Here is a 12,434-nt window from a genome sequence, read left to right as displayed (position 1 = left end):
TAATGACTCTTGAATTCAAACTCTCGATGTAAACATTTTGTATCTGAGTTTCTAAAACAGCTAACCAAGAGCAGGAAAAAACTGGGCCAAGACGTGAACAGTCGCACACCTCATGGTGATTGTAGTTCCTCAACTTATTTAGCTGATCGTACACTGTTATTTGCCATCCTCCTTGAACATCCAAGTATTGATCAATTTGTCCCCAGCAGGTTCAATGCTATGTGCATGTCAACATTTTTCTTAAAAATTAAAAAAAGGGGACTGGCTCGCTAAGCAGAGATTCAAGTATACGCAGGACAGACCATCTTTGCATTTGGGTTGATGAAGCTTTTTACAAATTACATTTTTTTTTACCGTTTTCTTTAGCGTTAGCCCTGCTTACTTTATGCAGTTTTATCTCTACATGATATGTACATTTAAAACTGCTAACAATGGTTAGACTCAGCATTATTAGAGAAACTCACATTTTTATAATAGGCATGTCACAGCTTAGCTAATATACATTTAGAGGCGGAGTGTACATTGCGTAGCAAACCACACTTGTTAGTAAATTCTGCTTATATAGGTGTTGGACAAAAATATGGGTAAAAGAAGGAAACCATTACCTAATATGGTGTTGGACCACTTTTTGCATCCTGAATTCTCATGGGAATTGACAAATATTAGTTTTGGATGGTGGATAATGAAATCTGATACCACTCTTCATGTGAAATTGTTCCAGTCCTCCCAGAAATGCCGAAGGCAGAAAACAAGCCCGAACCATTTTCTCCAAAATTGACTAGTGGCTCTATGATAATCAGATCAGGCAACTGTGGCTCCCAGGGAAAGAACAAGACTTCATTTGCATGCTCGTCAAACCATGATCTGACAATACCAGCTGGGGGGATCAGAGCATTTTCATCTTGTTCAAAGGGTGCACATGGTCAGCAATGATTCTACCTTTCAAGACCTGTAGAATACTGAGATATGGCTGTCCAAACCATGATTGTGCCACCACTATGTTTTATCGTTGGCACAAGACAGTCCTGGTTGTAAGCTTGGGACAGTGTTCCCCACACATAAATACGTCTGGTGGTAGGGAACAGTGTAATGCTTGATACACTGGGCCATATTACAGTCTTCCATTGATTGATAGTCCACAATTTATGGGTTTTGCACCACTCTCTCCTCCTCTGAGCTTCAATATCGGTCACTAATGGTTTGGCAATGGCAGCTCACCTGTGAATGTTTGGTTTATGGAGTTTTTGTGAACAAGGGCTTTGGAAGACTGATATTGAGTTCTGCAGTCACTTTCACAACAGTTGTTTTCCTATTCCAGGTCACAATCCTGCACAATGTCCTTCTGTCTCTTTACGTCAGTTGACCTTGTAGACCTCGCTTCTGCTTATCAGACCTTTTCCCGGAACTGCATATTTTTGTGCAACCCCTGTATATGCTAAAACCTGTTGTTAGAAACCATGCACCAGACCGAGACAGAAGTACAATTAAATCACACTTGTTTATTAATAAAAAATAGAAAAGGTAAATAGAGTAAGCGTAGTCAAAGCATAGTCAGAGTCCAGTAACCAGATCAAGTAGTCAGCCAGTCCAGAGTTCAATAACCAGATCTGGTAATCAGTCAAGCCAGAAGTCAGGAATCCAAGTGGAGCAACAGCAAGCAGGATAAGGAGCCAGAAGGGATGTCAGCAAGCCAGTCTTTAAACAGAACTGCAGGAGATGGTTTCTTGTGATGTGACCAAGGTGAAGGCAGATATGAAGTAAACTGGACAGCTTTAAGTAGGCAGGTCAGACGAGCAGGATCAGGGGCAGCTGGGTAACTGTGGAGAGATATGAGGACTGGCAATTAGCAGACAGCTGAGCAGCCAGCCCAGAGAAGGAAGGGCTAAGCCAGCAGTGACACCTGTGTATGTGCACCTGCATGCTTCGCAAGTGCATTCCAGGAGCATTTTGCTTGTTCATGCATGATTGCTGTGTACCTACAGATGTTTTAGGAAAAGCAGGATCATTAACTTTTTTTACTTACTTTTTTTTTTAACTAGTAGTTGTGAAAGCAAACAAAGGAAGAAGGCGCACCAGCCCAGTGTGTTTCTCAAGGAAAAAAATGTCATTTAAAAATAACTACTTGTTCTGTGATGTATTGTCGGGTCCCAGCAATTTATATGAAAATCATTTAAATAAATGCCATGGGCCCCCCCCAGTGCATTACCAGGCCCTTTGGGTCTGGTATGGATATTAAGGGGAACCCCACACCAAAATTTAAAACAAAAATGGCGTAGGGGTCACCCCCTCAAGAACCCCTGGTAGTGGAGACAAGGACTCAAGAGTTTAGAGTGTCACAAGTGCCTGATGGATGGCAGGTGTGGGGCTAGTCCGGACCTCTGAAGTAGCTGAAGAAAGGCTGGCAGGAACAGCGAGCTGGAACGAATGACTTGGAACACTGCAGACAACTGGGAGGAATTCTGTAGCACAGCTGAAGCAACAGGTAGCACGGAGGTGTTCTGTATTGCAGCAGGATCACTGGATCTGCAGGCTGTGATGCGGTGCACTGGAACCCGGCAGGAACACTAGAACAGCAGTGGTACGGAGGTGCCTTGTAGCTTGGCAGGAACCCTGGAACAGCTGACAGCGAGGAGGTGTCCTGTAGTACAGCAGGAAAGCTGGGTCGGCAGGCTGCAGAAGGGTGCTCTGAGGTCAGGCAGGAACACAGGCAGAGTTAGACAGGCCGGATCAACACTAGCGGGCAGAGCAGGTACCAAACGGAAGAAGGAGGGTAGTCAAGGTGCAGGCCAGGTCGGTAACAAGCCAATCAAACCAAAGGAAGAGGCAGAAGAGTAGTTGGGACAGGCCGGGGTCAGAGGCAGGCAACAAACAGACGTTGTCAGGAACAGGCCGGGTAGACAGGAATCAGTTCAACAGGTAACAAGTAGCAAAGGTCACAGGAAACGCTGTAGACTGGACAGCAGGAAGGCACAGTTAGAGACTCCCTTAAATAAACCTCTTGGCGCCAAGTACAGTCACAGTCCCGCACACTCGTGCGCATCCGCGCAAACCCGGGCGTGTCCACGCACACCCGTTCGTGCAATCGAGCATCCGCGTGCGCACGTTCACACTATCATGCACCGCGTGCGTCGGTTCGTGCTATTCACGCTAACGCGTACCCGCGTGAGCCGGTTGGCTCTTTGGACAGGGATTTTGTGGACAGGTCTTCCACATACGGATTGCCAGGACGTCTTTCTTGACAGCTCCTGTTAAACAGAGGCAGAAAAATTGGGCCTTGGGTGGTGGTGGTGGTGCCACAACACTGTAACCCCTCACAGATACTCTTGTTGGGCGCAGGAATGGGCCCTGCTGTGAAATATTCGATCAAAAATTGTAATTACATTGCAGAAAAATTGGGCCTTGGGTGGTGGTGGTGTCCTAAACCAAACATATTGTTGGAAGCTAGCATCATCGAGATTAAGGAGGAATAGGATAATCAGCATAGGCAGTCTTCAAGGGATTCCACATCCATTGCAAATTAAATTAAATTAAATCAGTTACATCAGCATAAGGTGCTTGATAGCTGCTGATCCAAGACTGATTCATTTTTATGAATGTGAGCCTATCAATGGAGTCTGTGGACAGGCACACTCTTTGATCTGTTACAAACCCTCCAGAAGCACTGAATTTGTGCTCAGAAAGCCCGCTGGATGCAAGACAGGCCAGTAGCTCAATTGCATATTGAGCAAGTTCTGGCCAGTGGTTCATCCTCAAGACTCAGTAACCCAGTGGATGCTATGTTGGAAAGGTCTCCAAGTCTTCTCTTGCCCCTAGATATTCCTGCACCATGTAATGCAGACGCTGGCGATGGTTGCTTGAACCAATCAGACCGTGGCACTGAGGAATGAAAAATGTTTTAAAGGCATCGGTCAGCCGGCTACCTTCACCACCGCTCTTTCTCTGACTGAACGAAGCCTCAGCAACACGTTGTCAAGCATCAGGAAATTGTAACCTCCCAGGGTCTGGAAATGCGTTGCACAAACCTTTCTTCAAGGCCTGCTGAAGATGTTTCATCCTCTGCTCCCTCAGCGAAGGCAGGATGAGTTCTGAAACCTTACCCTTGTAATGTGGATCAAGAAGGGTTGCCAGACAGTAATGATCCCTCTCCTTGATACCAGGAATCCTAAGGTCCTTTTTCAGACTTTGCAGAATCAGGGAGGCCATGAGGCATAAGTTTGTAGAGGCATTCGATTCTGAGTCCTCTGGGTCACTAAGGATCACATGATCCGTAACTACCTCCTCCCAGCTATGTACAACACCAACAACACTACACACGGCCGCCATGTAAGCAGCCTTATATAGTGTGGGTCGTTGACTTAGTCCCCCACAATTATGGTTCTACTAGCAGAGGGCGCTGCGATTGGTCAAAGCATGCAGGTCAGGTGTATGCTTTGGCCAATCATTATACAGCAATGCACTTTGATTTCACCGTGCGTTATGGGGCGTTTCACGGCTTTTGAATTTGCCGTGGACGCCCCATAATGTTCGCTCTTCGGCGAACGGGCGAACACCCAAACATCAAGCTCATCCCTATTCACAAGTGTAAATGGGGTCTTAAACAGTTCCTCAAGTGTAATTAGAATTACCAGAGTTATTAGATTTCCATCCCTTTCCTGGGTATTGGATAGGTACACACTCATTTGTGACATGTTATATGTCTCTTTTAGTTTGTAGTTAATGAGAAATTTCAATTCAAATGAAAAAATATGATTACATCAACTTGATTTTACTATATTTTCCATTTCCATAAAAATTTTTCATTACTAAACCAGGGGTCTCCAAACTTTTCAAACAAAGGGCCTGTTTATTGTTCTTCAGACTTTAGGACTGCCGGATTGTGGCCAGCGGGGACAGAAAATGTCCCGGGCCAGACATCAGTGAGAATAAACATGGCCTCAGGATTGGTGATCAATAGGAGGAGAAGTAGTGCCCCTATTAGTAGGAGAATTAGTATCCCATCATTGGTATCGGTGGAAGAAATAGTGCCCCATTGTTGGTGTCAGTGGGAGGAATAGTGCCCCAAGGGAGGATAAAGGCTAGCAAAGGGCCACATTTGACCCTCAGGCCACAGTTTGGAGACCCCTGCTCTAAACCAACATCAGGACAGCTACTCTATTAACCCCTTTACGCCAGTGTAATGCAAATATGTGGCCTCAGGTTCAAGGGGTTGTACCAGGGTGATGCTGCAACTGCAGACATCACCCCAGTACCGTTTTTTAGAGCCCACAGTTGGCTTTCTTGTAATAACAACTGGTGCAGCTAAGCAGTTGTTACAAGCAGTGGGAGGGCTCTCTTGTGCCACCTGGCGGCCTAAGCGACCAGCCTGCTGGCTGGAGACCCGAACAATGCCGGAATTGGCTTTGATTGGGTCTCGGATCTAGTAACCTGGAAGCGATGTCATAATATCACTTCCGGTTTACTGAACATTTAAAGGCGCCAGATTTAAAAAAATTACAGTATTCAAAACGGCCAAACTTGGCATTTTGAATGCTTTTAAGTGCAAAGGAGGGATTTAGGGTCTTATAGACCCCAGCTCTCTCCATAAAGAGTACCTGTCACTGCCTATAATTGTCACAAGGGATGTTAACATTCCTTGTGAAGGCAATAAAAGTGATCAAAAATCAAGGGACAGTTTAAAAAAATAAAATAAATTAAAGCGCCCCAACTTTCAGTGCTCGCGCACAGAAGCGTTCAAACCACACATGTATCGACCTCCTCTGTAACTCCAAACTGGTAACCTGTAGAAATTATTAAAGCGTCACCTATGGAGATGTTTGAGTGCCGTAGTTTGTTGCCATTCCATGAGTGTCTGCAATTTTAAAGCATGACATGTTAGGTATCTATTTACTTGGCGTAATATCATCTTTCACATTATACAAAAACATTGGTCTACCTTTGCTGTTTTTTTTTTAATTCATGAAAGTGTATTTCTTACAAAAAAATTGCATTTGAAAGACTGCTGCACAAATACAGTGTAACATAAAATATTGCAACAATCACCATTTTATTCTTTAGGGTCTCTAATAAAAAAAAATATATAATGTTTAGGGGTTCTAGCAAAAAATACTGATTTTAACTTGTTAAGCAACAAGTGTCAGAAAAAGGCTTAGGCATGAAGGGGTTAATATAAGTGATTGTTTCATATACAAGTATGTATACAAGTATGTTCTGTTTTTTCACACAAACATACAGAAAATGTATGAATAGTACACAACTTGAAACGGCCTGTTATAAATAATTTTCCAAACATCATACTACATTATTAGCTAAAATAACATGAATGTAAAAGTATTTGCTAAGTACCCACATCATGTTTTAAAGTGTTGTGTGATTGGATTTGCAGTAGTAAATTGCTGGCAGTATGAAAAGCAGTAAGTAAGATTTTTGCCACAATGTTCTCAATAACATGGGCTTTACAATTGGCTTTTGACTCAAGTCTGAAAAGCTTTTAGTTTATATAGCTATAATAAACATAAAAATGCTTAATTTACTTTTGGATCAAATGCATATTAAATGATGCTTTGGCTGAACAACCAGTTTGCAGAAAACTTCTATACATACTGTATAGGAGATAGAAGGAATGCTCATAAAACTTATAACCTAAATGGTGTTCCCCCTAAAAAAAAAAAAAAAATGAAATTACTTGTCAGGAGAGAGGGCTCTGGGAAAAAGTTAAGGGGTTAGTTTTCAGAGTTAGAAAGTAAAATGTAATTTATAAAGTCCTTGATAGGGAATACCTTTTTATTAAGGTACGAGGTGATAGAGTTGTGATGTTTGAGAATTACAATATGAAGGATGTACCACCAGGTCCCTTCGCACAAGGATTAGCGAGCATTATAATGGAGCAGCCTATAGTAATGAGCGAAGGATGTCCAATGTATCAAAACACTTCAAATTTATACATGAAGGTAACATGGATTCCTTCTCTTTCTCTGAAATTCAAAAAATTTGAATGTCGCTACGTGGAGGAGGCAAGCATAGAAGGCTACTAGAACAGGAAGTTACGTGGATTTTCCTGTTGGGGACGCACCCCCACAGGCATGAACCACAGATGGGATGTGGATCTATTCCTCAAATGACATCATCCTATCCCATCTCCAGTATCTTTGTTCACTTTTTTTAGGATTGGTCCTCTTCTCTTAGTGGTTGCCTCCTGTGCTTGCTTTTTGCTTTTTATCTTTTCCTCCTGCCATTTCTGATTAACCACATATCTTTGATCTCATAGTTATTCCGTCATTAATTTTGACCTCGTATTGTGTTACTTCTACAAAGTATTTTGACACAAACATCTGTATATACTTTTTCTTTCTTCCAAGGAACATTTTTTCCTTTGGAAGAATAAGAGCGCTGTTACCCTTTTCTTGCCAATGTAAGAGGCAATCTTCCCAATAACCCTCAATCAATTGGTTTTAACAAGGATTCGCTCAGACCTCAAAATTATTTTAAGGGTTCCATTGGGGTAAGAGGGTTGAGAAAGGCTGCACTATAGGCTAAAAATATTCGACCAGAAAAAATATGAGGGACAGCTCTGCACTCTGTGTTCAAAGAGAATGAAGATTCCTGTGCTCATCACCACAAATGTAATAAATCAGCTACTGCTGAAAATGATCTGTTATACAGAACGAATACAATGTTACAGAGACAGAACACTGTTATTTACCTTGAATGATTACTCATCTCTGAAGGGTTTATGGCTGGATCACACCAGGAATCGCATTCACATGCAGTTTTGTGCAGTGCAATTTCAACCCATTGATTTTGAATGGGATGAAATCTCATCACACCAAAGTAACGCATTCATTACTTTTGGAAACTCACTGCAACCGAAATGCATGGTAGTTCTGTAAAAAACAAAAAAAAATTCTTTAGTGATGTAGATTGTCAATTACAGAGATGAGCTGCCAAGATGACCCACTGCCTGAAGATGTTACCTCCCAACAACAACAACCCTGTGTGGTAAACACACAGATCCATGTCCTGCCAGGGGAGAGGAGACAGATTGTGTGTTCCTAGTATAAAGGAACACCGATCGGCCTACTCCCCTAGTCAGTCCCATCCCCCCCACAGTTAGAATCACTCCCTAGGTAACACATTTAACCCCTTGATTGCCCACTAGTGTTAACTCCTTCCCTGTCAGTGACATTAATACAGTAATCAGTGCGTATTGATAGCACTGATCATTGTATAAATGTCAATGGTTCCAAAATAGTTTCAAAAGTGTCCGATTTGTCCACCACAATGTCACAGTCATGCAGATCACCGGCACTACTAGTAAAAAAAATAAAATAATAAAAATGCCATAAATCAATAACCTATTTTGTAGGCACTATAACTTTTGCGAAAACCAATCAATATATGCTTATAGCAATTTTTTTTTACCAAAAATATGTAGAAGAATACATATTGGCCTAAACTGAGAATTTTTTTTTTTTTTTTTTTTTTAATTGGGGATATTTATGTTTCAATGATTTTTATTTAAGTTTTCACAGAACCATAACAAAGATCTCAACATTACATTGTGCATTGCATGGCGACCACAGTACATCATACATACAGAAAGTACAGGGAGTCTGCCTCTTGTCATTTCAATACCAAACAACCTATACTGGTATAGGCTATACCCTATGTGTTCTGGTGCTTGTGGTGTATTGAACTTATCTTACTGTGTTAAAATTGGGGATATTTATTATAGAAAAATGTAAACATATTTTGTTTTTGTTTTTTTTCAAAATTGTTGCTATATTTTTCTTTATAGCGCAAAAAATAAAAACCACAGAGGTGATCAAATACCACCAAAAGAAAGCTCTATTTGTGGGGAAAATTTTAAAAAAAATTCATTTGAGTACAGTGTTGCATGACCGCACAATTGTCATTCAAAATGTTGCAGTGCTGAAAGCTGAAAATTGGCCTGGGCAGGAAGGGGGTGAAGATGCCTTGTATTGAAGTAGTTAAAGGAGAACAGATCACAGAAGTGGATCATTTACTTAACTGCACTGGAACATTATTCCTTAGCTATATATCAGGTATTTGCCTATAATTGATGCACCTGTGATTGGTGGTACATGTATCCATTTTATGTTTGATTTGTATATCTAATATATGGTTTTGAAGCACACTTTTCACATTTATTCACAAATGGACTGCACAACGCCATTTACATTTAAATGATAGCTGTGTTTAGCTGGACAATGTAAATGATGCTAAATTTCCATCTTGAGATATTATTTTCATTATTCTATTGTGTGTGGCTGCCTGAATGAAAGAAATCTAATTGTAACAGACACAGTATATCTAAACAGCTATTGTATTCTGGCACCTGTAGTACCTGCAGCTTTCAGCGTACCTGGACAGGGACTGCATCTGTATGCTGTCACTGTTTGGATGAAAAATTTCCACCCAGCTTCCACCCAGCTCCCTCAGTTGAATAATTAAAAAGCTTTTTGTTGACTGAGTCCCCTAAAAATTGAGCCACCCTTTTTTTGGATGTACTTTCTTGTTGACCTCCTTTTGAAAATATTAGTTGCCTGGCTGTACCTGGCTTTAACACTTTTGTAGCACAAACTTAGAACAATTAGGAGACATTTCCGCAGTCTCCTTTTCTACACCAATCAGACTGCAGAAGTGTAAGGGTCCTTTCACACGGGCTGTCCGATCAGGTCCACCTGTCAGCTTTTCAGGTGGACCTGATCGGATCCTGCAGTCTCCTCTATGGAGAGGCAGATGTCTGCTGACACCCGCCACCATCTGATCCGATCCTGCCTGCAAAAAACAGATGAATAATGGTCCCATTTTCCATCTATCTGGCGGATCTGATAGCATTGGATGGAAACGGACAGGCAGTCAGTTTCCATCCCATTTCCCCATAGAGGACAGCAGGATTGTGTCTGTTCTGCACAGACCTGTCATCCTCCTGCTCAGCGGGGATCAGCCAAGTGATCCCCCGCTGAGGAAGTGGATTGCATCAAACGGAGGCGTCCCTGTGAAAGGGGACTAACTGTGTAGGAAGTTAAAAAGGTTAGAGGCTACAGCAGGTGCTGATTTGGGTCAGACGTTTGTGAACATAGCCAAGAACCTCACAAGCACCGGGATATACATGATTGTGTTATTGCTTAGCAACAGTGCAGGAAATCATTGCTGACCCTGGATGATGCCTGAACAAAGATGGCTCTAGCCTTAGAAAAGCAGATGAAGGCATTGTCAGGTAGACTACTGTGATCTTTGCGAGAGTTAATAAATTCCTATAAGTATTACACATACACAATACTTAGCATACGTGTTCCTAAACATAAAAAAAAGTCTACATGATGATATCTGATGCCACCTTAAGGCTGCTTTCACACTGAAAGCGCTGGCCATTAGCGGTAAAGCACCACTCGTTTCAGCGGCGTTTTACCGCTTTTATTTCGCCCACTGGCAGGGCACCTTTAACCCCAAATAAGGGGTTAAAAACTCCCATGTTGCAGTGCTTTCGAGTCACTTTTCATGTGCTTTGGAAGCACTGCCCATTCATTGCAATGGGCAGGGGCGTTGTGGGGGCGCTGTATACAGCTCTGCCAAACTGCTTAAAGGTTTGCTTGTAGGTATTCTCTTCACATACAGTTAACTGTGACAGGACAGTCTTGCTTGCTGAGAGGAGAAGTGGGACTACAATTGTATCATACTTACTTTCTCATGCAGAAATGTCATATTATATTCAGAATGTGTTTTGTATTTTCCTGCTGTTTTGTGAAATCCTGTAACTGTTCTCTAGCTTGTCTAAAGCAGCCATCTTGGAGAAGCCTCATGTTCTGATTGGTACCAAGTTCTCTTGAGATTTTGTCCACTATTTTCTGTTAGCTTCCAGGGACACAACAGGGATCCTCTGATACACTGCTGCTGTGCTTGTGATATAAGATCACCTGAGACAGTTTATTTTCCTGTTAAATCATCTCTGTTGCAGCTGTGGGACCTGCTTATGGACACCAGCCTATGGCAAGTAATCAAAATGTGCCTTGTATACCACTGATGTGACTGAAGAGGAGAATAATAACTACAGTGCTAGTTTACTGAGCTGCCTTCTGTATCTTTAGTGAATGGGCTGTGAATCTGTGCCATATATGCTAACAAGAGCACTGTTACTCCACTTTTGTTCATATACAATACCACGCAGTGTGTTTCCCTCTATAATACAGCCATGCTAATTCCCCCGCTTACACACTGCTTGCAGGACTTTTTTTTAACAGCACGCAAGCACACTGCCTGGGTGTGAAAGCAAACATTGCAATAAATGGGAGGCAGTTTTTAGGTGCTTTACATGTGCAATTTCTAGAGCTAAAATGCCTGAAAACTGCCTCAGTGTGAAAGGGGTCTAAATGTTACAGGAAGAAAAGAAAACTCTGAATTTGTACCTACTGAAAACACACCATAGTTTCCCATTAGGGTCATGGCAATTTTATAAATGCAGCCCTAACAAAGCATTCACCTTCTTACTGAATACCTCTGCCAAATATACAATTAGCACACAGCATTAAAAACACAGTCCGAAAAAATTGGGTTTATGTCTTCCACGCATAAAAAAAAAAAAAAAAAACATCAGGAAAGAAGTAGACTTTTATAAACTGAAAACATCACCAAAATGATCTCTAAAACATAGAACACATTCTCAAATACATAACCCAAAGCCAAGCATTAGGCCGGTAATCCCAAACATCTGATTATGAAGCTGTTAAATGGAAAAAATGTAATTTTAGAGGGCAAAACAAAAGTGTAAAAAGCGTAATAGAGATGACTTGAACGCTGTTTAAAAAAAAAAGCAAGAGAAAGAAAAACATAGGTTTGGATTTTATTATCCTAACCACAGAATAAGTGAGCTGTTGAACCTGGAAATCTAACGCTCTAAGTCGTATTTGTCTTTTTCACCATACCATTAGGAGATGTCAGCAGCATGGGCATTAAATCATTCCTCCTCTTGTGAAGAATGTCGTGGTGCTGATGGAGCAGTGGAAACTAGAAAGGTAAAAGCAAAAAAAACTACAAATCTCCAGGAAAATAAGCCCACTATAACGCTAAATTACAGGGTAAGGGGATAATAAACGGCACAGTGGTCAGTTAATATGATCCTTTAGCGCTGCGGGAACAAGTGGACCCTAACCACGAATCCCACAAACTCGTTTTTCATATGTGGTTTTAGAAAAAGGAGAAGCAATCGTATGTATATATTACTTATCCAATTGACTAGGAGTTGAAAGCATGTTAACCTCTTATATTTTACATTACAGCTTTACCACAATGGACATGCGGTCTCTGTATGATGAAGTTATTATATCTCTACTACATAAGTAAAAATAATATGTCAGAGCATAGGAGCAATGAGGTTGTGCACAGTGCCATACTCAATTGCAATCAGTTAGAGATCA

The sequence above is a fragment of the Lithobates pipiens genome, unplaced genomic scaffold, assembly GCF_037356315.1.
Source record: "Lithobates pipiens isolate NorthernLeopardFrog02 unplaced genomic scaffold, aLitPip1_a1.2 Scaffold_19, whole genome shotgun sequence".
NCBI lineage: Eukaryota > Metazoa > Chordata > Amphibia > Anura > Ranidae > Lithobates > Lithobates pipiens.
This window is presented reverse-complemented; position numbering follows the sequence as displayed.